This window comes from Lonchura striata, chromosome Z (assembly GCF_046129695.1).
Source record: "Lonchura striata isolate bLonStr1 chromosome Z, bLonStr1.mat, whole genome shotgun sequence".
NCBI lineage: Eukaryota > Metazoa > Chordata > Aves > Passeriformes > Estrildidae > Lonchura > Lonchura striata.
In genome coordinates, this window is record NC_134642.1 from 15,136,267 (window position 1) to 15,155,617 (window position 19,351).

The window sequence follows — 19,351 nt, forward strand, 5'->3', positions numbered from 1 at the left end:
TCACTCATGGCACCTGCACTGCTCTGTCAAATGCTGATGTCCATTATCTAAGATTTCATTTTCTGAATATTAAGATAAAAGCCTCTTCAACCAAATAATGGCTAGATAGCTTCAGGAAATAGCACCAGGAATGAAGGAACACAGGTGCTAAAGAACTACTTGCTATGTTGGTTTAAAGCTTATCAATTCTCATTATTGTGCAATAAACAAAATAGTAATCTCTATGGGATAACATACTAATTTTTCCTTCTATTAAAAGTGGATTTACAGTAGTAATCTAAATTATTTCAGCAGCATTGATCTAGATATTGCTTCCAAAGTCTGGAGGCAGAGTATGTAGGAAAGCGCCTTTTGAAAGGGCTTTTTAAAAAAAAGTCTTTCACAAAAATCAACCTGAATTACAGCTCCATATTTCCTACTGCATTACCAGACAAATTAAAAACACAGTGCATGACAGTGCAAAGGTGTTTACTGGTGAGTATGTTAGAATGAAAAAAATTAGTGGGAAAGAAAAGAGAGCATCTAATCACTGTAAGTGATCTTCAGATGATAGATAAAGTTAGGGGGAAAGATACAAGCAAACAAAAATACAGTGGAGCGCAATGTGCTAAACTTATCCCAAGTTAACTCCGGCCAGTCTTCCAGTATCTGGTTGTCAAAATATGTTTAATGGGGAAAGAATGAAAAAACAAATTAAGTATAAAATCTGTTCTAGAACATAGTACATTGGTTCCGTTTGGTTAAATCAGTATGCCTTCTGTAATGGTATTCTTTGAGATCAATTACTCATTATTGCACTGGCAGTCAAGCTATAATCCTTGCCATTTTTCTGACCACATTCATCACCCTTCTTGTTCCCCCACAGTGTTCTATAAATAGCTAATATGCTATTTTCTTCTGATCACCGTAAACAGGGGTTTTAGGCATTTTTTTACCTATATCACCATGGAAACAAGATCTGTGTATACATCTATGATTAGTCTTTCTCTAGAGTAAAAGCCTTCATCATCTATGCAAGCTTACAGCTAATTGTTCTGCATAAGATATGGGTGTCTTATTCCTACCTACCGCTTTGGGAATTCATTTCATGTAGTTGCACATAACAGGCTGTAAAGAAGGTTTTATGAAGCCAATAATGCAGATATAATACTTGAGGAATTCCTTTTGGATTGGATATATTTATTTTTCCAAACATTTTGTTTGAGAGAAAACGAGATTGCTATCTGCTGTTTCCTTATTTTTTTGCAGGAAAGCAAAGGGTTGTTGACTTCCTCTCCCCTCCCTTCCTTCCTTCTTTCTGAAGGTACTGTACTCATCTGAAAAAAAAAAGAGAACGAAATGATTGTTCCTGTTCTCCTTCTTAAGTCATTTGAAAGATTGTCCCTGCTAGTTTTCTAAGTTTACTGCAATCTCTGCACGGGGGGAGGGAGACAGCGGGAGAGACAGATATTACAAACATCAGAGCAGGTAGTGTTTAGGGCAAGACGCCTTCCAGCTTCAACAACTGGTAAGTTAAGTAAAATGCTTTTATGTTGACTCTTTAAAAGTGAAATATATATATCTGCGTTTTTATGAAGAAAAGGCGTAAATCAGATACACATTTAACTGATAAAATAATAATAACCATATGCATTAATAAGCAGTCTATTTATGCTAGAGATACCTATAGTCTGGTTTTTAGATAGTGGTGCTATTACCATATGGTTTAACTTATGCAGATAGGAAAGTATTTTCCAATGAGGCTGATAATATTCATAATATAATCTCCTGTGAATTTTGTGTATGTAAGTCCTGCTGCGAGAATCTTGTTAAAGGCTTCACTAACTTTTTCCCAACAGTTTCAACAAGATTCACTGGGCCATTGCTAAAACACAGAGAGGAGCTGTGTCATACAGGAATCAATGTATTTCATTTTTCATCTGCCAGTACTGAATTCTGCTCCAACACACCAACCTGTGCTATATTGAGAGAAGAATTACTGGGGCTGTTTTTGTTCCCTACAAACTGTTTAGGATTACACATGTTTATCTCCACTCATCTGTGTATATGATTAGTCTAGGAACAATGACATTTAAGAGGTGGTAAGGTGGAAAAAAACAAAACAAAAGAAAAAGTTCATACTGTGCAGTACATAACAGCACTGAGACTGATCATCCACATCAGTAATAGGATGAATTCAATTGGATATCTGTTTGCAATTTTTAGACATCAATAATGTTTTTCATGTTGATCATAAACGCATCAGAATGATCAGAAATGCTATGTGAAATGAATGACTGAATGCAAGAGCATTTTTCAAATACTCCATGAGAAAAATCCCCCTCTGCACACTTTTATAGAAGCAGAATGCAGAGGTGGGGCAAGAAATAGGACAGGTGTCCATTTCTTTGCAGAAAGAGAATTTGCTCATCTTATAATTAAGTGTCTCTTCATACTGCTGCTCTCTGAATGCAGGGTCCTCTGAAGTGCAGGATGGCCAGAACTCAGACAGAGAGGCCACAAATGGTAGGCAAATGTTGCAGAGGGCTGTCAGAGAGCTCCAGCTGCCCTGCTTCCAATCCTGCTCCTGCCAGGGTACCTGGGTCCTGGGACAACCTTCTGCTCCCACCCCTCACTGAAATAACTAGTGGAAAGGACTTTCTGCCTCCCTCTATCTGGTGTTTTTCTGCAGATTTTTCTATAAGAAGGAGTGATCTAGCACAAATTCAGCCCAGTTTCTGGGTAAGTTGTAGATTCCTTTTGCTTTGGGAGCAGCCAAAGGGGGTTTTTGCCAAAGGAGATGGAAATAACTTGTTTCTTGGACTCCTTAGCTTAATGTTGCCACTCAGTCTAGTTTGGTACGAGTTAATTGTTTATTTGGTTATACTTAACTCACAAATAATTTGTTATCTGCTAATAACAAATGTGTGCCAGGTCTTGCCACATCTTCCCCTTGAGACATCTGGGTTTATTTTTATGTCACTATATACTGATTCAAATTAAAGACATGATTTGGACAGTTGTTTTGAGAGTTATATGTCAAACACCTGGAATCCTAGTTTTTACATCAAGTGAGATGTATAAAAGTCTTCCAAACAGACACAGAAAATTACATAAGCTCTGTGTTTGTGGTGGTATTTTGTTCAAACTGCAGGCTTTGTCTGGATTGCAATCACTTTTAAGTTTTTGGTCTGGTTGGTTCAAAAGTTAACTTTGCCATGTAGGTGGAAGTAAGCTGCAGCCTTTAGGTCCAGGTTTTATTTCTGAAGATGATAAACCTTTTTTTTTCCTTGATTTAGATTATATATATAATAAATCCTTTCTCTGAGACATTGTCTGAAAAACATAATATGAACACATTTATTCAAATCATATGTGAACAAAAGCAGTACATACTGTTTTAAAACCCAGCTGCCAATAATAAACACAGGGAAAGCTTTTTAAAAGGAGTGCTTAGTAATTTGACAGTAAAAAACAGACCTTGAATTTTGAATTTCATTCTTAAATTTTACCCATTAGGTTTATGTTTCTTTAAAAAATACTTCTTTGCTATCCTTTGGGGTTTATTTATTTTCACTTCGTATAATTTATTGCTAGAACCACTGTAACATGATTTAGTGCAACAGGAGCTTGTATCTTTCTTAAGGTGTCAGAAAGATGATTTTTTGGCTGACATGTTATCCCTACATCACTGAGATATTTACAGCAGAGAAAGGTATGGTCTGAGTCTGTATTGGGTACAGATTTGCTACTACTTTATGGCACAAATTAAATATTTGTGCAATGAATTTTCAGTTATTCACCCCAATGTTTGTGAGAGACTGGACTGTTAATGATTAATGACTCCACTCTTGAAATTTAAGCCAGGAATAAAAAGAGACAATTTGGGTTTATTTTGCTTAAAGCCTTACTGCTTCTACTGGTAGTAGCCATATTTGTGTATGTAACATAAATAAGTAAATGATAACTCAGTGTATGTATTTCCTCAGAGAATTATTTCAAGAAATTATTTCCATTTGATGTGTTCTCAATTATAATGAAATAAAATATAGAAGATTATTGCTTTTGGAAATAGAAAAATAAAGCTATAACAGTAATGGCAGAGAGGTTACAGAAACAATTTGTAGCCTGTAGAAATCCCAAGTTAACAGGTCTGTTTCAAAAAGCATAGAAGCTAAGAGAAGTCTTTCTGTAAATGTCATAGCCTTTTTATATTTAAGACCAGTTTCTTTAATGGTGTAAATTATTGAGACATCTTGGGTACAGAATAGTAGCAGAGTTACATTCCTAGTAATATTTTGGCATGTCTAATGTACATTTTTGGCCAGGAGATAATTTGAAGCTTTGAATCCCAAGGAGATGTTTTTGTGTTTTGTTTTTTTTTTTAATATTTTTTAAATTGTTTTTCATTCTTACAAAAGACCACATCAACTAGAGCCTTGTTTTAGGATTATCTAGGTGCAGAGCAAATAGTGGTGGCTTGAAAGACATGATGTGCATCTCACAGATAAGCAGTGTTGTGTCTTTAAGGTACTGTTCCTAATAGTGCCACAGAGATAGACAGGATTTAGAGCAGGGTAAGCACAGAGGGATGAATCGTGGAAGCAACCCAATTCAAGCCCCATACACTGAGACAGAAGAGTAAGGATTTCAGACAGAATTTACATTGTTTTGAATCTTTAAAATTGCAAAGACTCAGTGGTGCAGAAAGGTTTCTGAGTGGACTGCTCCACTCTTCTGGACATGTCAGCAGAATCTCATAAGAAACAAAAGCAGTGAAGGCTGCATAAGGTAATGGGGATTTTCTGTGGCTGTGCTGAAAGGACACAAATCAACGGTGTGTAAGACAACATCGTATTTACTAGTTGATAAAAAATGATCCATAGTTTTTGCATACCAATGCATGGTCTTCAGTACCAAGTGATCCAATCAAACTGCTCCTTCAAACCTTATAAGTGCTGTGAGATTGCTATGGATTGTTGTCAAATTATTCATTTGTTTGGTGAACTAATTTTATAACCCAGCACATTTTAAAAAATAAACCACCTATTAAAACCAAAGAGTTACTTTCTTCTTAAATTAAGTAATTTTCCATGATCTAGTTTACAATCTCAGAAGATTATATTCAGATTTTTATCCAGTGAAGAGGCCTAAATTAATCCTCAGCAATTATTTAAAACAAGCATTGAGCTGCATGCTGGATGTGAATTTTTTGTTTATATCTATCTGACAGGGACTAGTCTTTCTTTCTTGACTCCTAGAATACTAATGATCCAGTGAAAAATATTACTTAATGTTTGGTTTAAATCCTTATAAATGTAAGAACATTTTTAATTGTTTCTGTAAAACAAATGTTTTTATACATGTTACTGTGCTCTTCATCAATGAAACACAGTTTTTTCATTCTCAACCAACAATTCTTAATGTACTGTAAAAACTGTAATGTCAATGGTAGTAATTAAGCTAAGTAATCATGTAGTAAAAGAAAATAGTTTTGTGCTGTGGAGGTTATAAGAAGAAATTATATGGATAATTGTTTTATTCTTTTTACTTTCATTTCTAATTTCCTGCTTTTGATGTTAGAAAAAACCTGTTATTAATTATTTAAATGTAGGACGAAAATGCCACCCTATTTTGAATTTCTCTTCTCTTCCTTCCTCTTCTGCCATGGAAGCTAAAACCCTAGCACGTTTTCCTTATACTTTGTGGATGTGTAGGAATTAAATTGATTTAAAGGAAAACTCTTAGGTAAGAAGTGTGTTTCCTGAAAACCTATTTTTCCCTTGTCAATCTTCAAAAAAGTAAACCTGGAAGCATCCAACTTTTCATCTGCATATGCTCATTAGAAGCACTAGAATTCAGAGAACACTGAAAAATACAAAGGTGACAATCGGTTTAATTACTAAAAGTGATAAGTTAGTCTCCTACACAGATAACATCATATTTTGCTAAGAGCTTGAGGCAGGTAAAACTTATTTAAAATTGAGAGCAAGGCTGTGAGAAGGAGCACACATTTTTAGCTGTTCTCCTTGGATCATGTGGTAGTAGAAGGGATGTTAATGCACTGCAAGTAGCCATCACCCACACAGTCCTCTGGCTGCAGGTCTGATGAAGAATAGACACCACCTGATCTCCCTGCATGGAAGAACCTTGGTCTTCCCACAGTGGAGGACCAGATGTGGTGGCTCTGGGAAGGAACCATGTGGCTTTGCCCCTTCCTCTTCTGACACCAGCCTCTCTGATACTCCACAAGTGTGTTGGCTGGGAAGGACAAGATGACTTCTAGCCTTCCTTTTAATGTGCTTGTTGCTATTGCTGGTTGTGAAAGAGACACTTATACTTCAGTCTTCCCTTTTTAGGGTTGCAATGTAACTGTTAGACCCTTTTTGCAGTGATGAAAGACTTCCTGTTTTGGTGGGCTCTATGCTGGATGTGTCACTTAAAACTTTTTAAATTGGAAAGATTATGTGCTCTTACCAACATGCACGGGATCTAAATCAAAGTGAAAGGTATCCAGGATGGATGTGTCAGAATGTAGGGAGTATTTCAGGTCTAGTTGTTTCTCTGAGCTGCTTTCTAGAGCATATAGTGTTTCAGCTTTGGTGTTTCAGCCCCACATAAAAATTATTTGAGAGCATTATTTGAAAAGGCAGCCTCTGTCATACAATACTTCCAAGTTAGCATAACATTTTTCTATTAGTTTGCTATTTCTTAAAATTACTTAGAGTACATGTGTAATGAAAACAATACCAGGAGGTGGAAAGGGAAGGAATGACCTGTTTTTAGAGCATCTGTCAGCTTCTAAAAAACAGCAGAAGTTGTTTGAAGCATCTGGTAGGCACAAGCCCACCCTGGCGCAGTTTCTTAGTGCAGATGTCTGAAGCTGTGAAGATCATTGTGTGTTTGTCCAAAACCATTGCCCTGTGATAAGAATTCCAGAAAACTGTAGAGGACATCCTGGAAAGAGCCACCTGACAACAGTATGTTCATAGGTTCACCAGAAATGAAGCCCATCCAGTTACAAATGAGAAGGAAAATATTTTTATATAGAAGCACAGAGCAAGGAATCACAACAGTGTGAATACTATATCAAACAGTTTTCCTGCATAATGCTGCACTCACAATATGAAGTCACCAGGATTTCTGGAAGTCTTTTGTGTCTGTAGGCAGCGTTTTGTCAGGATATCACAGAGTCACATATATCAGAGGAATGGTGCTCACCAACTCCTCTTTCCTCTGCCAGAAAAATGGAAATCCTGATGTTTCATTCCAAATATATTAACTGATTTTTTCACATCCTGCAGAAAGATAACCCCACTTAAAATTCAGCCACGGGTAGAGGATGCAGGTAAATGGCTATCACTGGATTCTGCAGGACAGTGATCAGGACTTAGGGTTCCCCCTAATATCTTGCTGCAAGAATTTTGACTAATTTGTTTCCTGCTAAAAAACAATTAACAGGCTCCTCTGGAAGGCAGTGAATCTGGTTAGGACAGTGAGTCATGACAGAATTCACTAGGTAATGTCCCTATGCTCAGACCAGAGCCTTACCTGCTATTCCTCCTAGAAGACTGCAATAATTCCTATTAATTTTTCCATGATTTAGTATAATTAATTTTTTCCCATGTTTGTGATGTTTTATAATTATTTTTTTCCATGTTTTCCATGTTTGTTTTTTCGAGGGAAAAGGTCCTGGATAGAATGATTGGATGTGGGTCTGCAGGGATATGAGCAGGGATTGGTAGAGACAATTATATTAATACATAAGGTGATTATATTAACACATAATTAAGTATACATAATTATTAATTAATTATACATAATTATACACAATTATACATAATTAATACATAATTAATAATATACAATATATAATATATATTATATATAAAATATATAATATAATATTAATAATATATTGATAGATAATTAATATATTAATTATATTAATACTTCATTGTATGATGCTAGTTGGCCATTCTTAGTCATGCTGTAGAGTCACAGTGGTTTGATGGGGCTTTTGGTTTCCTTTTTCTTGTGATGAAAATCAGCACTGAATTAGTATCCAGAGCATCACTCATGGTGAAGGATTAGTACTAGAGTGGTTTGGAAATGTTCAGAATTTCAGGTTTAAAACTATGTTGATTTTCTTCTTACTTTATTTTTGGAAAAAAATTTGCCTATTTATTTGTGATTCTTGTCTCTGTTCCAGTATCTGCTGATGATATTTGGCTAAGTCTGAGCTGTCTGTTCCACTCAATATGCTAGTTTATTGACTTCAGTAAGACTAGCATTTTAAAACTGCTTCAGTTTAAAATAATTAACCTCAAGAATTTTCCCCCATATTGAATAGAGAAATTTGTTTTCTAATTGAGGAAAATTGTAGAAGCAATATAGAATTTGTTTTGAATTTCAGTTTTCCTGTAGTTTTGGCAACAAACTTGTGCTTATTTTTAAAACTTTCTACAAGTTAATAAAATAATTAAGAGCAAGATGCAGGCTGTGTTTTGGGGATCAGAGACAAAAATATTTTTTTGTTCAGGCAAGGAAAAAAATCAAGTTTGGCACCATAAATGAAGGGCAAAGGCAGAGAGGAAGGTATCTTAAATTACTTCTTGCAGGTACCTCATATGATCAGACAAAAATTCCATTCTGTGCTGGAACTGAAGAAGTAAACACATTTCTCTTCAAACTAATTTTTTTTTTTTTTTTTAAAGATGAACCCTCATTGAATGAAATTGTGAGATATATGTGCAAGTAATAATTTTTCTGGACAATAAATACATATTCAGCACATATTTCATATTTCAAAGTTTTAACAGAAGTTTTATGCTCTGGCAGTTTGGAAAGCAGAACTCCCTAATCACAATGAAGCTATATCAAAAGAAGTTCCTTCCAATGGCTCAGCAATTTGCCTTAAGAGATTTTTTAAACGTTGTCCTATTGATAAGATTCTTATTTTCTTCTTGTTGTGTCTCAACAAAATAAACACAGTGGTGTCCTAAGAACAACACTGATATGTCTAATTCCTTTTCTGTGTTTTCTATTGTGCTTAGGTTCAGAGGGAAATATCTAAGTCATTACTAAGCCAGCTCAATTACAAGTGAGTAATAGAGGCTAATAAGGATTAATCAGTCTTTACAGCCAAGCACTTTTCCAGCAAGAAATCTGCTCAGTCTTCAGCTGAAATAAAATGTATTCATTTTTCCTAAATGAATTGGAAGGTATTATCTGGTGATTACTTTTAATAACTAGACACTAAGATAAGTGTTTGGTAGCAGATATATCACACACACACACAAACACACATACACGCACATAAATATAGACTCACTTCTGTCACTTTGTGGTTGAAATCATCTACTTTTGGTTCTTGTAGGATATTACATGTCTTGCTTACTTACACGGTACCTACCACTTTAGCAACCTTCAGTTTCACTATGAGTTTTGAATTGTGTGAAACAAGGAATTGAGCACAAAATAAATACAAAAAGCAATGGTTCTGCTGAGGACTTATTATACTTCTTCATGTTTAAAAATATGTAACCTTTCATTAAAACTTAATCTGTTTCAGAAAATTTTACAAAATCTCTTCCATACAATCCTCTGTCCCTTTGGCCCTTTTCCAATCATGTGTGCACATTTTATTTGGTCCTTTCTTTGTTGAGGTACGTGCAATGCGTGTAAGGTGCCATTAATGCTGATGGAGGAGCCAGCTGGCTGGCTTGAAGAACCAAGCTGAAGGTGGCCCTTAGCTGCTCTTTAAGAGAGAGGAGAACAGACCATCTCTCTGGCCTCCATATAGGTGATAAGGACACTGGGATTACAGTAGGAAGGAAAGCTCAGTGTATTTCCTTTTTTAAAGGTCATGAATGCCAGTGAAAGGTTTACTTTCAAAATAAAAGCTCAAATAGGACAGCATGAAGGTTATGGAAGGGCATGCCTTTTTGATCATTCTAATTTTGGATGTTTTTCATAGCTCTATTATTTTTCTTAAAATAACAGCTCAAACCCTCTATGTTCTCTTTATAGTGTTTAATGATTGTGCATTGTAAGTGGAAAGATTATACCCAAAGTGTTCTTTAAGGACTCTACACTCTATCAAACATTGCTATTTTACTACAAAATCCTTCCTAAATTTATATTATTCATTTATTCTTTTGTTCACCCTGTCTCTTTTTATATCTGTATGGAGAGAAAAAAAACCCCTAAAGCTTCCTGGACGTTATTTGATAATTTTCCAGAGGAAAAAATATTTAACACATAGAATCTCCACAGTGCCAAAAATGTATTGTTTTAATTTGCATTGGCAGATATGGGATAGACAGGAAACAAGGATGGAGTGATAGGACTTCTATAAACAGTGATTAAAGTGACTCCACATACTTTATAAAGGCAGGGACACATCCATGGTTCCAGTCAATGACATGAAATTGCCTTATCCATGTAGCAAGAAATTTGTCTAATTGTCATCACCTCACAGCAGTCTAATCCTAAATCTTGTTCTCAGCTACACCCCAGATATTCCATACTTATTTCAGTGAAAAACAGATGATGCAAGAGAGAGAATTAAATCGGCTGCTTAGGATGAGAGTTGTTCAATTGAGCAATTAATTGAGCTGGCCAATCCATCATTAATTCCAATGCCTAGTGAGGGGAGGACCAAATTGCACTTCCACTCTGTCTGCTGGCACCATTTCAACTACACATGTTTGAAACTCTTCTACTATAAGTTCTGCAAATGTCACCATTATGGCCAACCTGATCTTGTCAGCCCTGAGCTTTGAGCAGGGTCTGAAAACTCAGGATGCCTATGCCCAAATGCTCTCAGGAACCAAATTCTCTAAGAATATTTACATGTAACTGAATAAACACTGACAACATCAAATTTGGAGAAAAATACAACAGCCATGAGAATGGAGATTGATTAATTTCCCTCCCAAGGAATTTGGACCTACATCGCTAACCTCTATGGGGGAATGCCCTGCCTAAAGCCTGAGCTGGTGGCTCTGGTCTCCTTTGGATGGAGCTGGGCCTTTAGACTAATAAAAGCACAAGTGCCAAGGGGCAGGGAGCAGGAAGTCAGATGTGATTGTTAGGGGCTGCCAACTCCAACCCTCTGGAGTTTGGACTCCTCCCAGGTGTAACTTCAGGTTACAATCTGTTTGCAGGAAGATCAGGCTGGAAAGTTGACATAATGTGCCTTCCTGTTTCTTGTATTCTTCCCAGGACCAGTGTCTTGGGTTAGCTGCACTGCTCGACAGAGCTGACATGCCTGGTTTTACATCCTCCTGTGCCTTACCAGAAGCTCTGTTTCCTCTAAGCTACACTTAGCAGGTTTTTGCAGAGGAACAGCAAAAGGCAAGATGTTGGGCCATAGCCCACCCTGCTGTGGGTAGGGATGGGGTGGGGATATGCAGACCCAGAGGTCTGCCAGCAAGCAGCTCTTCCCTCTCCCTCGCACTCCAAAGCAGCTTTGAATTCCATGTTAGTAACAGCAAATCAGGCAGATGCAGGTGCTCAGTTGAGGACATAGACTCCCTTTGCACACTTTAAGACCATATAATTTGCTGTACCTTGTAGGCTCCCATCTTGTGTAGCTGTGGTTTGAGGTGACTTTGTGTAAACAGGTAACACTTCAGAGTCTGTTGACTTTACATTAATTTCATTATGCAGGTTGTCTCTCTGTTGCTGATCATTTTAGCAAACAAAATACAGAAGTAGAGAGGGAGTGAACAACAGACAAAATACAAAAATGAAGAGGTAAGAGAAGGACTAAGAAAACTCATGAAGAGGAAGGAAAAAAAAAAAGGAAAAAAAAAGGAGAAAGAAAGATACGAAGAAGAAAAAAATAAAGATCCAAACCAGCACTCTAAACTATACTCAAAAATGACTTGGTTCATAACCTGAAATGATTAGAGGTGTACACAGAGCTAAGTACTCCTAGAGGCGTTGCCAGTAAGCCCCTAGGGTAGATGGTCTGTGGGCAACCTAGACATACTGCTCTGTCACTCTCACCACTCCTTTGTTAGCTGACAGAAGAGTAGAGAGAATGGTAACAAAGGTGTCCCTAGAATAAGGACTGAGCACACACAAAAGCAACAAGAGGGGTAGCAAACCATTTTGCTAAACTGACAACAAAGCACTCACACTGGAGAGAAGAAATACATCTGCAGCTACCTCAGTACAGTTATCTATCAATGTTTTTTGGTTTAAGTCTAATCAATGCAAATATGGAACAAAATTATGCCATAAACCCTATAAATGCATCTGATGCCACAAACAGTATGCCAGCTTTGGCAGGCTGTATGGTGAGACTGCTCCAGACTTTCAGCAGAGGAAATTTGAAAATCTTGTTTAATACTTTCAGTAATTATCAAAGTAAAAATTATCTGTAAGTTATGGAAAAGTGAATGTGTATAATTTTGATACTATTTTAAGGCATTTCCTCTACTATAATGAATACCAAAGTGACTATACTCCTGTGAAAGTGATTGTTGTATCTTGCACCCTAACAATGAATAAAAACAATGAAACAAATACAAATTACACATAAATCCAAGATGATTTTAAAGACAGTGTAGCCAAATGGGTATGTTCAACTTCTGCCTTTCTCTGTTAATATACAAAAAAAATATGCAAGTTAAAATATTAAAATTTAGGAGAAGGAAAGCCAATGCAGGGAGATTATTTCTGCTGCATGGTTTCCTGTGGGAAGACCCTTTTCTGACACCTCCCAGACAATATTAATGCAGCTATACTGGATAGGAAGCCCTTAGACCAGTAGGAATATATAAAAAGACTGAATTTCAAGCATGAAACTAGGATGATACCAAAATAGCAAATGAAGGGAAAAAATAATTTAATAAATTAGATGTCCTTGAAAGTTCATTACTTGTTGTATCTGTTTACTGGGTCATGTCAAGCCGTCAGATTTTTAATCAGCTAACTTCCTTTGATTTTCATTGAGCTTGTCTGCAAAGGTTGCCACCTGCTGACATACGTTCTATAGATGTAAGTATTTTTTTCATTTTTTGAGGTATAAATGGGTTCCTATCTCATTGGACAACAGAACCCATAAAAAATAATATGGCAAACTGTGAGAAGTGCCTTCAGATGCCATTGGAAGTCTTCCCACAGGCCTTAGTGAGGTTTGATTATGTCCTATGAAGAATTCTAAAGGTTATTAGTTTTATTTTATGAAGCATCCATTGAGAAAAAACCCCACATTTGTTGATGGAAAGAAGAAGTTTTGTCCTGAAGCCTACTACCAGCAGATTAAGGTAGTTTCCCAGGGAGAAGTGAAAAGACAGTGATCTTCTTTGTACTATCATACTAATGCAGGAAGAAAAAACCTGATCTGGTCCACTTCTCATTTTCAGTCATTCCAGATCGTGTTAATGAACAATTGCTTACTTATTTCCAATTCCAGTTCTATTAGTGACGATAATCCAAAAAGGGGAGAGGAATATTTATGGCAGTATCTTTATCTTGATAGCACTCTCCATTTAAGTAGACATATCTCTTGTAAAAGGCATGGTGCAAGAAACCTTATCTCCATAGACAATTAAGTAAATGGCTAAATCATGGACTTCTTTTGACATCTCACTTCAATGCATGTGAGACTGAGAAAACAAGTGTTTGTAGAAGTGGTGTTGAAAAGGATTTGACTAAACTCAGTAAGTATTATTCCCAGCTCAGGTTTGTTTTTCTAAAAACTTCCACTATATTTGTGTCTCATCAACATCTGCACTCATTGATTTTGGATACTTCCTGCAAATCCATATTTATTTTCACAAGGTAGTCCAAATTTCACAAGGTAGCCCAAATTTTTGTCTTCTCCCAGCTGCAAACTATAGCAGAAGAAAAGCTCTTTTCATTTAAAACATAAATAATCTTTTAGGTTAACTTCAAATATTATAGCATAGAAACTTGAAGGCTGATTTAAGTGTCATAATACATATTTAGTTATGCATGCACACAATATGCACAGTTTATATACTCAGAATTTAATTGAATTTATTAGCATATACTCCCTATGTGTTAATGGGGTCAATTTTTCAAAATGTTCTCTTGAAATGAGGATATTTATGCCTGGAGAACATGGATGGAGAGTACACCTTGCACTGGCTTCCCTAAAGAACAGGATGGTAGGTTTGACATTGATTTTAGAGAAATTCTGATGTGGGCATAGACATGTTTTATTGCCTTCTGCCTAGAAGGATTCATGCTTTCATTGAAGGCGAATAGAAGGGAAAATCGTAAGGAGGTATCAGATGTGTACTACCTGAAAATTCTTGGTTACTAGTAATGGACATTTTCACCTTAGCACAGGTGTTCTTGGCATTTTCAAAGTCTGACAAATAAATTAAAGCTGTCTAGATTCAGCAGGGAGCACTTCACTGCTGAAATTCATTCAGTATAATAAAATCCCTCAGTCAGATCCTGAGACAGATGCATTTTTTGCATAAATAGCAGATGAGAGAAAACTGTAAATAATTTGCTGCTTAATTCAACAGCTGTATAACTGAATACATTTAAAACCAAAACATATTTGGAAGAGCAGACTGAGAGCTCATTAAACCTATTACGATAATGATAATTATTGCCATCATAACAGCTGACAAGGATCAGTGATTGAAAAAAACCCCAGCTGGTTGTTCAATAAAGCTGAAGCTCACCAACTGCTCAACTACAGCTCAGGAAATATAATAGTGTGAAATTTGTCAGGAATCCTTACCACATCCAAAAGAAAGTGTTGTTAGTTTTAATTCTTTGCTTATAGATGCCCATATTTTGGGCCTCAAAAGGAGAGCAGAATTGCACTCTTACAGGGCATGGTTTCTATAGTCCTACATGTTCAATTAACCATGGAATTTCTCTTCCAGAGAACAGAAGCTGTTTGGCCAGTTTGGCCCCCTTTAGACTTACTCCACTTTGTGGGTTTCATTTTCTTCTGAAAGAGCAAACATAAAGTGCAACCTCCTAATAAAATAACCCATTAACCTTTGTCATATCTCTTTCTCATCTTATTTCTGGCTTTATGATTGTGTTTCACAGGAGAAAAATCAGAACAGTTGTAGTCAGTGTTTAAATTGGAGAAACTTTACAACCTCACATTTTTATGGCTTGTTATGGACATGTTATTAGTCTCTAGACAGAAAATACTTTTGCCCAGGAAGCAGAATCTTGATTCTACTGAATTCTTAAGAAAATTTGCTGTTGATTCCAGTACTGGATATAAACTGGAGAGTGTAACAATGTATTTCCTTGTTGAGTAAATAGCATAATTTACATACTTTCTCCAGTCCTTTGTCTTAAAAATGAGTGGACATGAGAAAGTAAATGATGATTTATGTTCTACATTAAACTCTCTTCCTCTTTCATAGAAGTTAACAAGAATATTAGCTGCTGCATAGATATTCCATTTCAGAAATTCCTCAATAACTATCTAAACTCAATCTAAATTTTCTTGTTTTGAAAGGGCAGGAAGTGTTAATTTGTAGTTCTATTCTTCAAAACACTGTATTTCCATTTACATAATGAAATAAAATTTGAGGGTGCTTGTCTTTTCTACAGAAGCTGACTTTAGTTCTGGAGTGCTCAGTTTACTGGGTGGTCTTATATGTAAGGACCAATACAGCATGGAAATTTCTGTCTCAGGGAGCTTTCAAACCAACTTTTCAAAACCTAGTAGCTTATATATTACTGATAAAAGCTAAAATTTTCAATGACCATCCAATGTTTTGAATCACTACATAGCACTAAATTTTTAATAATAAATTCTGCAGAAACAAAGAAGTTTAAAGTTCATATATAGGAAGCACAAAAGGTCCCCAGGTGATATTTGAATATAAAAGCATGTAAATAAAAATAAATATTAAAATAATTTAAATTCAAACTCCCTGGTTGAATATTAAAATGACATCTGCTATTCCTGGGCCAGGTAGAAAAAGAGTACTGTGGACCTGTACTAAAACTTTAATGTTCTCTGCTGAAGTTATTTAAAGAACAAGGGATTGTTCCCTAAGTATGTTTTGTGCTGGGATCCAACCTGTTTTCTCTTCTATGCTTGCCTCAGAACTCTTTTTTTTTTTTTTTTTTTTTTTTTTAAGAATTAAGTTCTGGACATAATTAAAATCATGCCTTCATTCAAATTAGCAAGGCTTTGCCACAAGAATGAAAATGAAAGAAGAAATAATCAATGTATATATCAAGATGGTTTCAGGGGGGAAAAAAAACAGCAAGTGACCTATGTATAGACTTCCCCTTTCCTTTTAAGTCTTCTTGTATTGGATTATACAGCATATCTCTCATTGTGCTGGTTGCTGACTATAAACACTTTCCCTTGTAGGACTGGTCCTGTGATGCCTGTAGCTGTGGCCAGTGGAATAAGCCCATATGCTCAGTGAAAGCAGTGAAAGGTTAGTAGCCCAAGGAAAATGTTTCTTCGTAGTAAATTCAAGTTGTTCTACAGCTCTGTGTTCCAGAAAAAGTGAAACTTTGCACAAAACTGTGTGTGGAAGAAGGGAGCAGCCAAGAAACAAGAGAGCAATTAGAAACAACTCACTGTCATTTCTGTGTACTTTTGCCAGCATTTCAATAATCCAACAAAAGCAGTAAATAACATAGCTGGGTCCTCAATTGCTATACATTTTCTAAAGAATTTTGTACCTTTATTGCTGGGGAAAAATGAGACAACGTTGGAAGATGTTTGGGGCACATACTTTATAGAGAAGATTTTGATCTATAAGCATTATGTTGAAATTATGTGAGTTTACTCTGCTAGAAAGGACTTATAAAAGCATTTTTTTTCTCTTGGAAAGAAGTTGAGGATTTTTCTATATTTGGGGGATTCTGTTCCCCTTCTCCCTTTTTAATTAGCCAAACCTTTGTACCCAAAAATTTTTCAAGATCTAACTGTTCCTTATTTTGACTAGTGAGCTAGGGTGACAAGGAAACATTAGGATAAATACCCAGTAGAAATTGTCTCTGATGAAACATACATATATATTGTACATACATATTGTATGCATGCACACAGACAACAGTGTCCAGTTTTGAGTACCATGTTATATGAAGGATATAAATGAAGATGGTGAAGGGCCTTGAGGGGGTGCCATATGAAGAGCAGCTTAGGTTGTTTGTACTTTTCAGCCTGGAGAAGAAGAGACTGAGGGAAGGCCTCATTGCAGTCTGTAACTTCCTCTTGAGGGCAAGAGGCAGGGCAGGTACCAATCTCTATACTCTGGTGACCAGTGACAGGAATTGAGGAAACAGCCTGATACAGAGTCAGGGGACATTTGGTTTGAATATCAAGAGTAGAGGCTTCACACAGATGGTGGTTCAGCCCTGGAAGAGACTCCCAAGGGAAGTGTCACAGCACCAAGCCTGACAGAGTTCAAGAAGCATTTGGACAACTCAGGTTGTCTCAGGTATATGGTGAAATGCTTGAGAGTGTCCTATGCAGGGCCAGGAGTTGGACTTTGATGATCCTTGTGGGTCCCTTGCAACTCAGGATATTCCATGATTACGTGAATTGATATTGTGTATATATAAGTGCACTATTTCCTGTCAGCGTGCTAACGACTGAAAGTAATACTGTGGTATAATTATGAGATACTTGTCCAAGTTGTAAGCAATTATTTTATCTTTTCCCTCTATCCAATGTGGTTTTTGAGTCATAAGTTTAGATATCCTTCAATTTTTCCTTCAGTTAGTCTTCCTTCTTTGTGAGTTGTTTTTCCTTTTGTCTAAACTTTCTTGTCTTAGAGTTTTGTCACTGAGCCTTTAGTTTCACACTTTTATCTCAAAGATAATTACTGAATCTATAGTATTAGAAGGAAACGGTCTGTTTGCAGAAAGTTTTTTAAGATGCCTTCTCTTGCCCATGGCTTAACTAGGTCACAGAGATGTGCTTTCATCTATCTTTGGAATAAGGCTTATCCAGCATGGATTTTCCTGAAATAGAAACAGGAGTTTATTTAGTGCTCCACTCACCTTCATGCTCCTAGCATTTCCAAGAATGATGTTATAAATAGAATCAACATGTCACAGATGATAGAAGGAAAATGTGTCTAGTTTTCCAACCTAACCTTTGCCTGGTTGGCTAGATACATGCACACAAACATACACATTCATGTAAGTGCACCCCTCAGGAGGGCTACAAGGATGTTGTGAATTTATGCAGAGAGAAAACTGGAGAGGCTAAAGCCCAATTCAAACTTAATCCAGCTACTCCCACAAAAAAATAACACAAAACATTTCCGTATATACATTCACATAAAAAAGGGGGCCAAGGAGAATCTTCATTCTTTGTTGGATATGGAGTAAAACGTAGTGTCAGATGGTGAAGAAAAGGCTGAGGTGCTTTGTTCCTTCTTTGCTTCAATCTTACATAGGAAGACCAGCTGTCCTCAGGGTGCTCAGGCACCTGAGCTGGAAAACAGAGACAGGGAACCAAATGAAATCCCCATATTCCAAGGGGAAATAGTCAGCAACCTGCTACGACACTTTGACATGCACAAGTCTGTGGGATTCACCCAAGGGTACCAAGGGAGCTGGTGAAAGTGCTCACTGAGCACCCTGGGATGTCTGAGGAGGTCCCAGTTAACTGGAGGTTGGCAAATATAGCTCACACCTACAACCAGGGTTGGAAGGAGGGTTATGGATCAGCTTATCCTAAGTGCCATCTCAGAGCATGTACCAAGCAGCTCAGCAGGGGATCAGGCTCAGCCAGCATGGGCTCATGAAAGGCAAGTTCTACTTCCACAACAGGAACTCCTTTTATGACTTGCTTAGTGGAAGAGGGAAAAACTATGTATTCTGTCTTCCTGGAATTCAGCAAAGCTTCTCACACCATTTCCCACAGCACTCTCCTGGAGAAACAGACACCTCATGGCTCCATGGGTGCACTGTTTCCTATGCAAAAAAATGCCAGGATGCCCTGGTTTAGAGACTGGTAGTGAATGGAGTTGCATCCAGCTGGTAGATGGCCACCAGTGCTGTATCAAGGGTCAGTACTGGGCACAGCCCTGTTTAATATCTTTATTGATGAATGTGGGGATCAAGTGTACCCTTGCTAAGTTTGTGGATTACTCCAAGCTGGGTGGGAGTGTTGATCTGTGGGAGGGCAGGAAGGCTCTGCAGAGGGATCTGCACAGGCTGGATCATGGCCAAGGCCAGTGGTGTGAGGTACAACAAGGCCAGTGCTGGTCCTGCCCCTGGGTCACAGCAGCCCCAGGCAGTGCCACAGGCTGGGGCAGAGTGGCTGCAGAGCTGCCCACAGGAAAAGGCCCTGGGGGTGCTGGTGACAGCAGCTGAGCATGAGCCAGCAGTGCCCAGGTGGCCAAGAGGGACAATGGCATCCTGG

General features: G+C 37.1%; 1 protein-coding gene across 2 annotated transcripts in view; it reads left to right on the forward strand.

Moving 5' to 3' along the window:
• The first annotated feature begins 1,352 nt into the window (after positions 1 to 1,352).
• The window catches only part of ZNF366 (zinc finger protein 366), a 36,316-nt gene continuing 18,317 nt past the window's right edge, over positions 1,353 to 19,351 (forward strand). Inside the window, exons 1-2 of one of the 2 annotated variants that reach the window (XM_021531767.3) lie at positions 1,353 to 1,507; positions 16,334 to 16,403. The gene's annotated coding sequence lies outside the window, so the exon portion shown is untranslated. The remainder of the gene's footprint in view (positions 1,508 to 16,333; positions 16,404 to 19,351) is intronic. The other variant, XM_021531768.3, reaches the window with a different exon arrangement.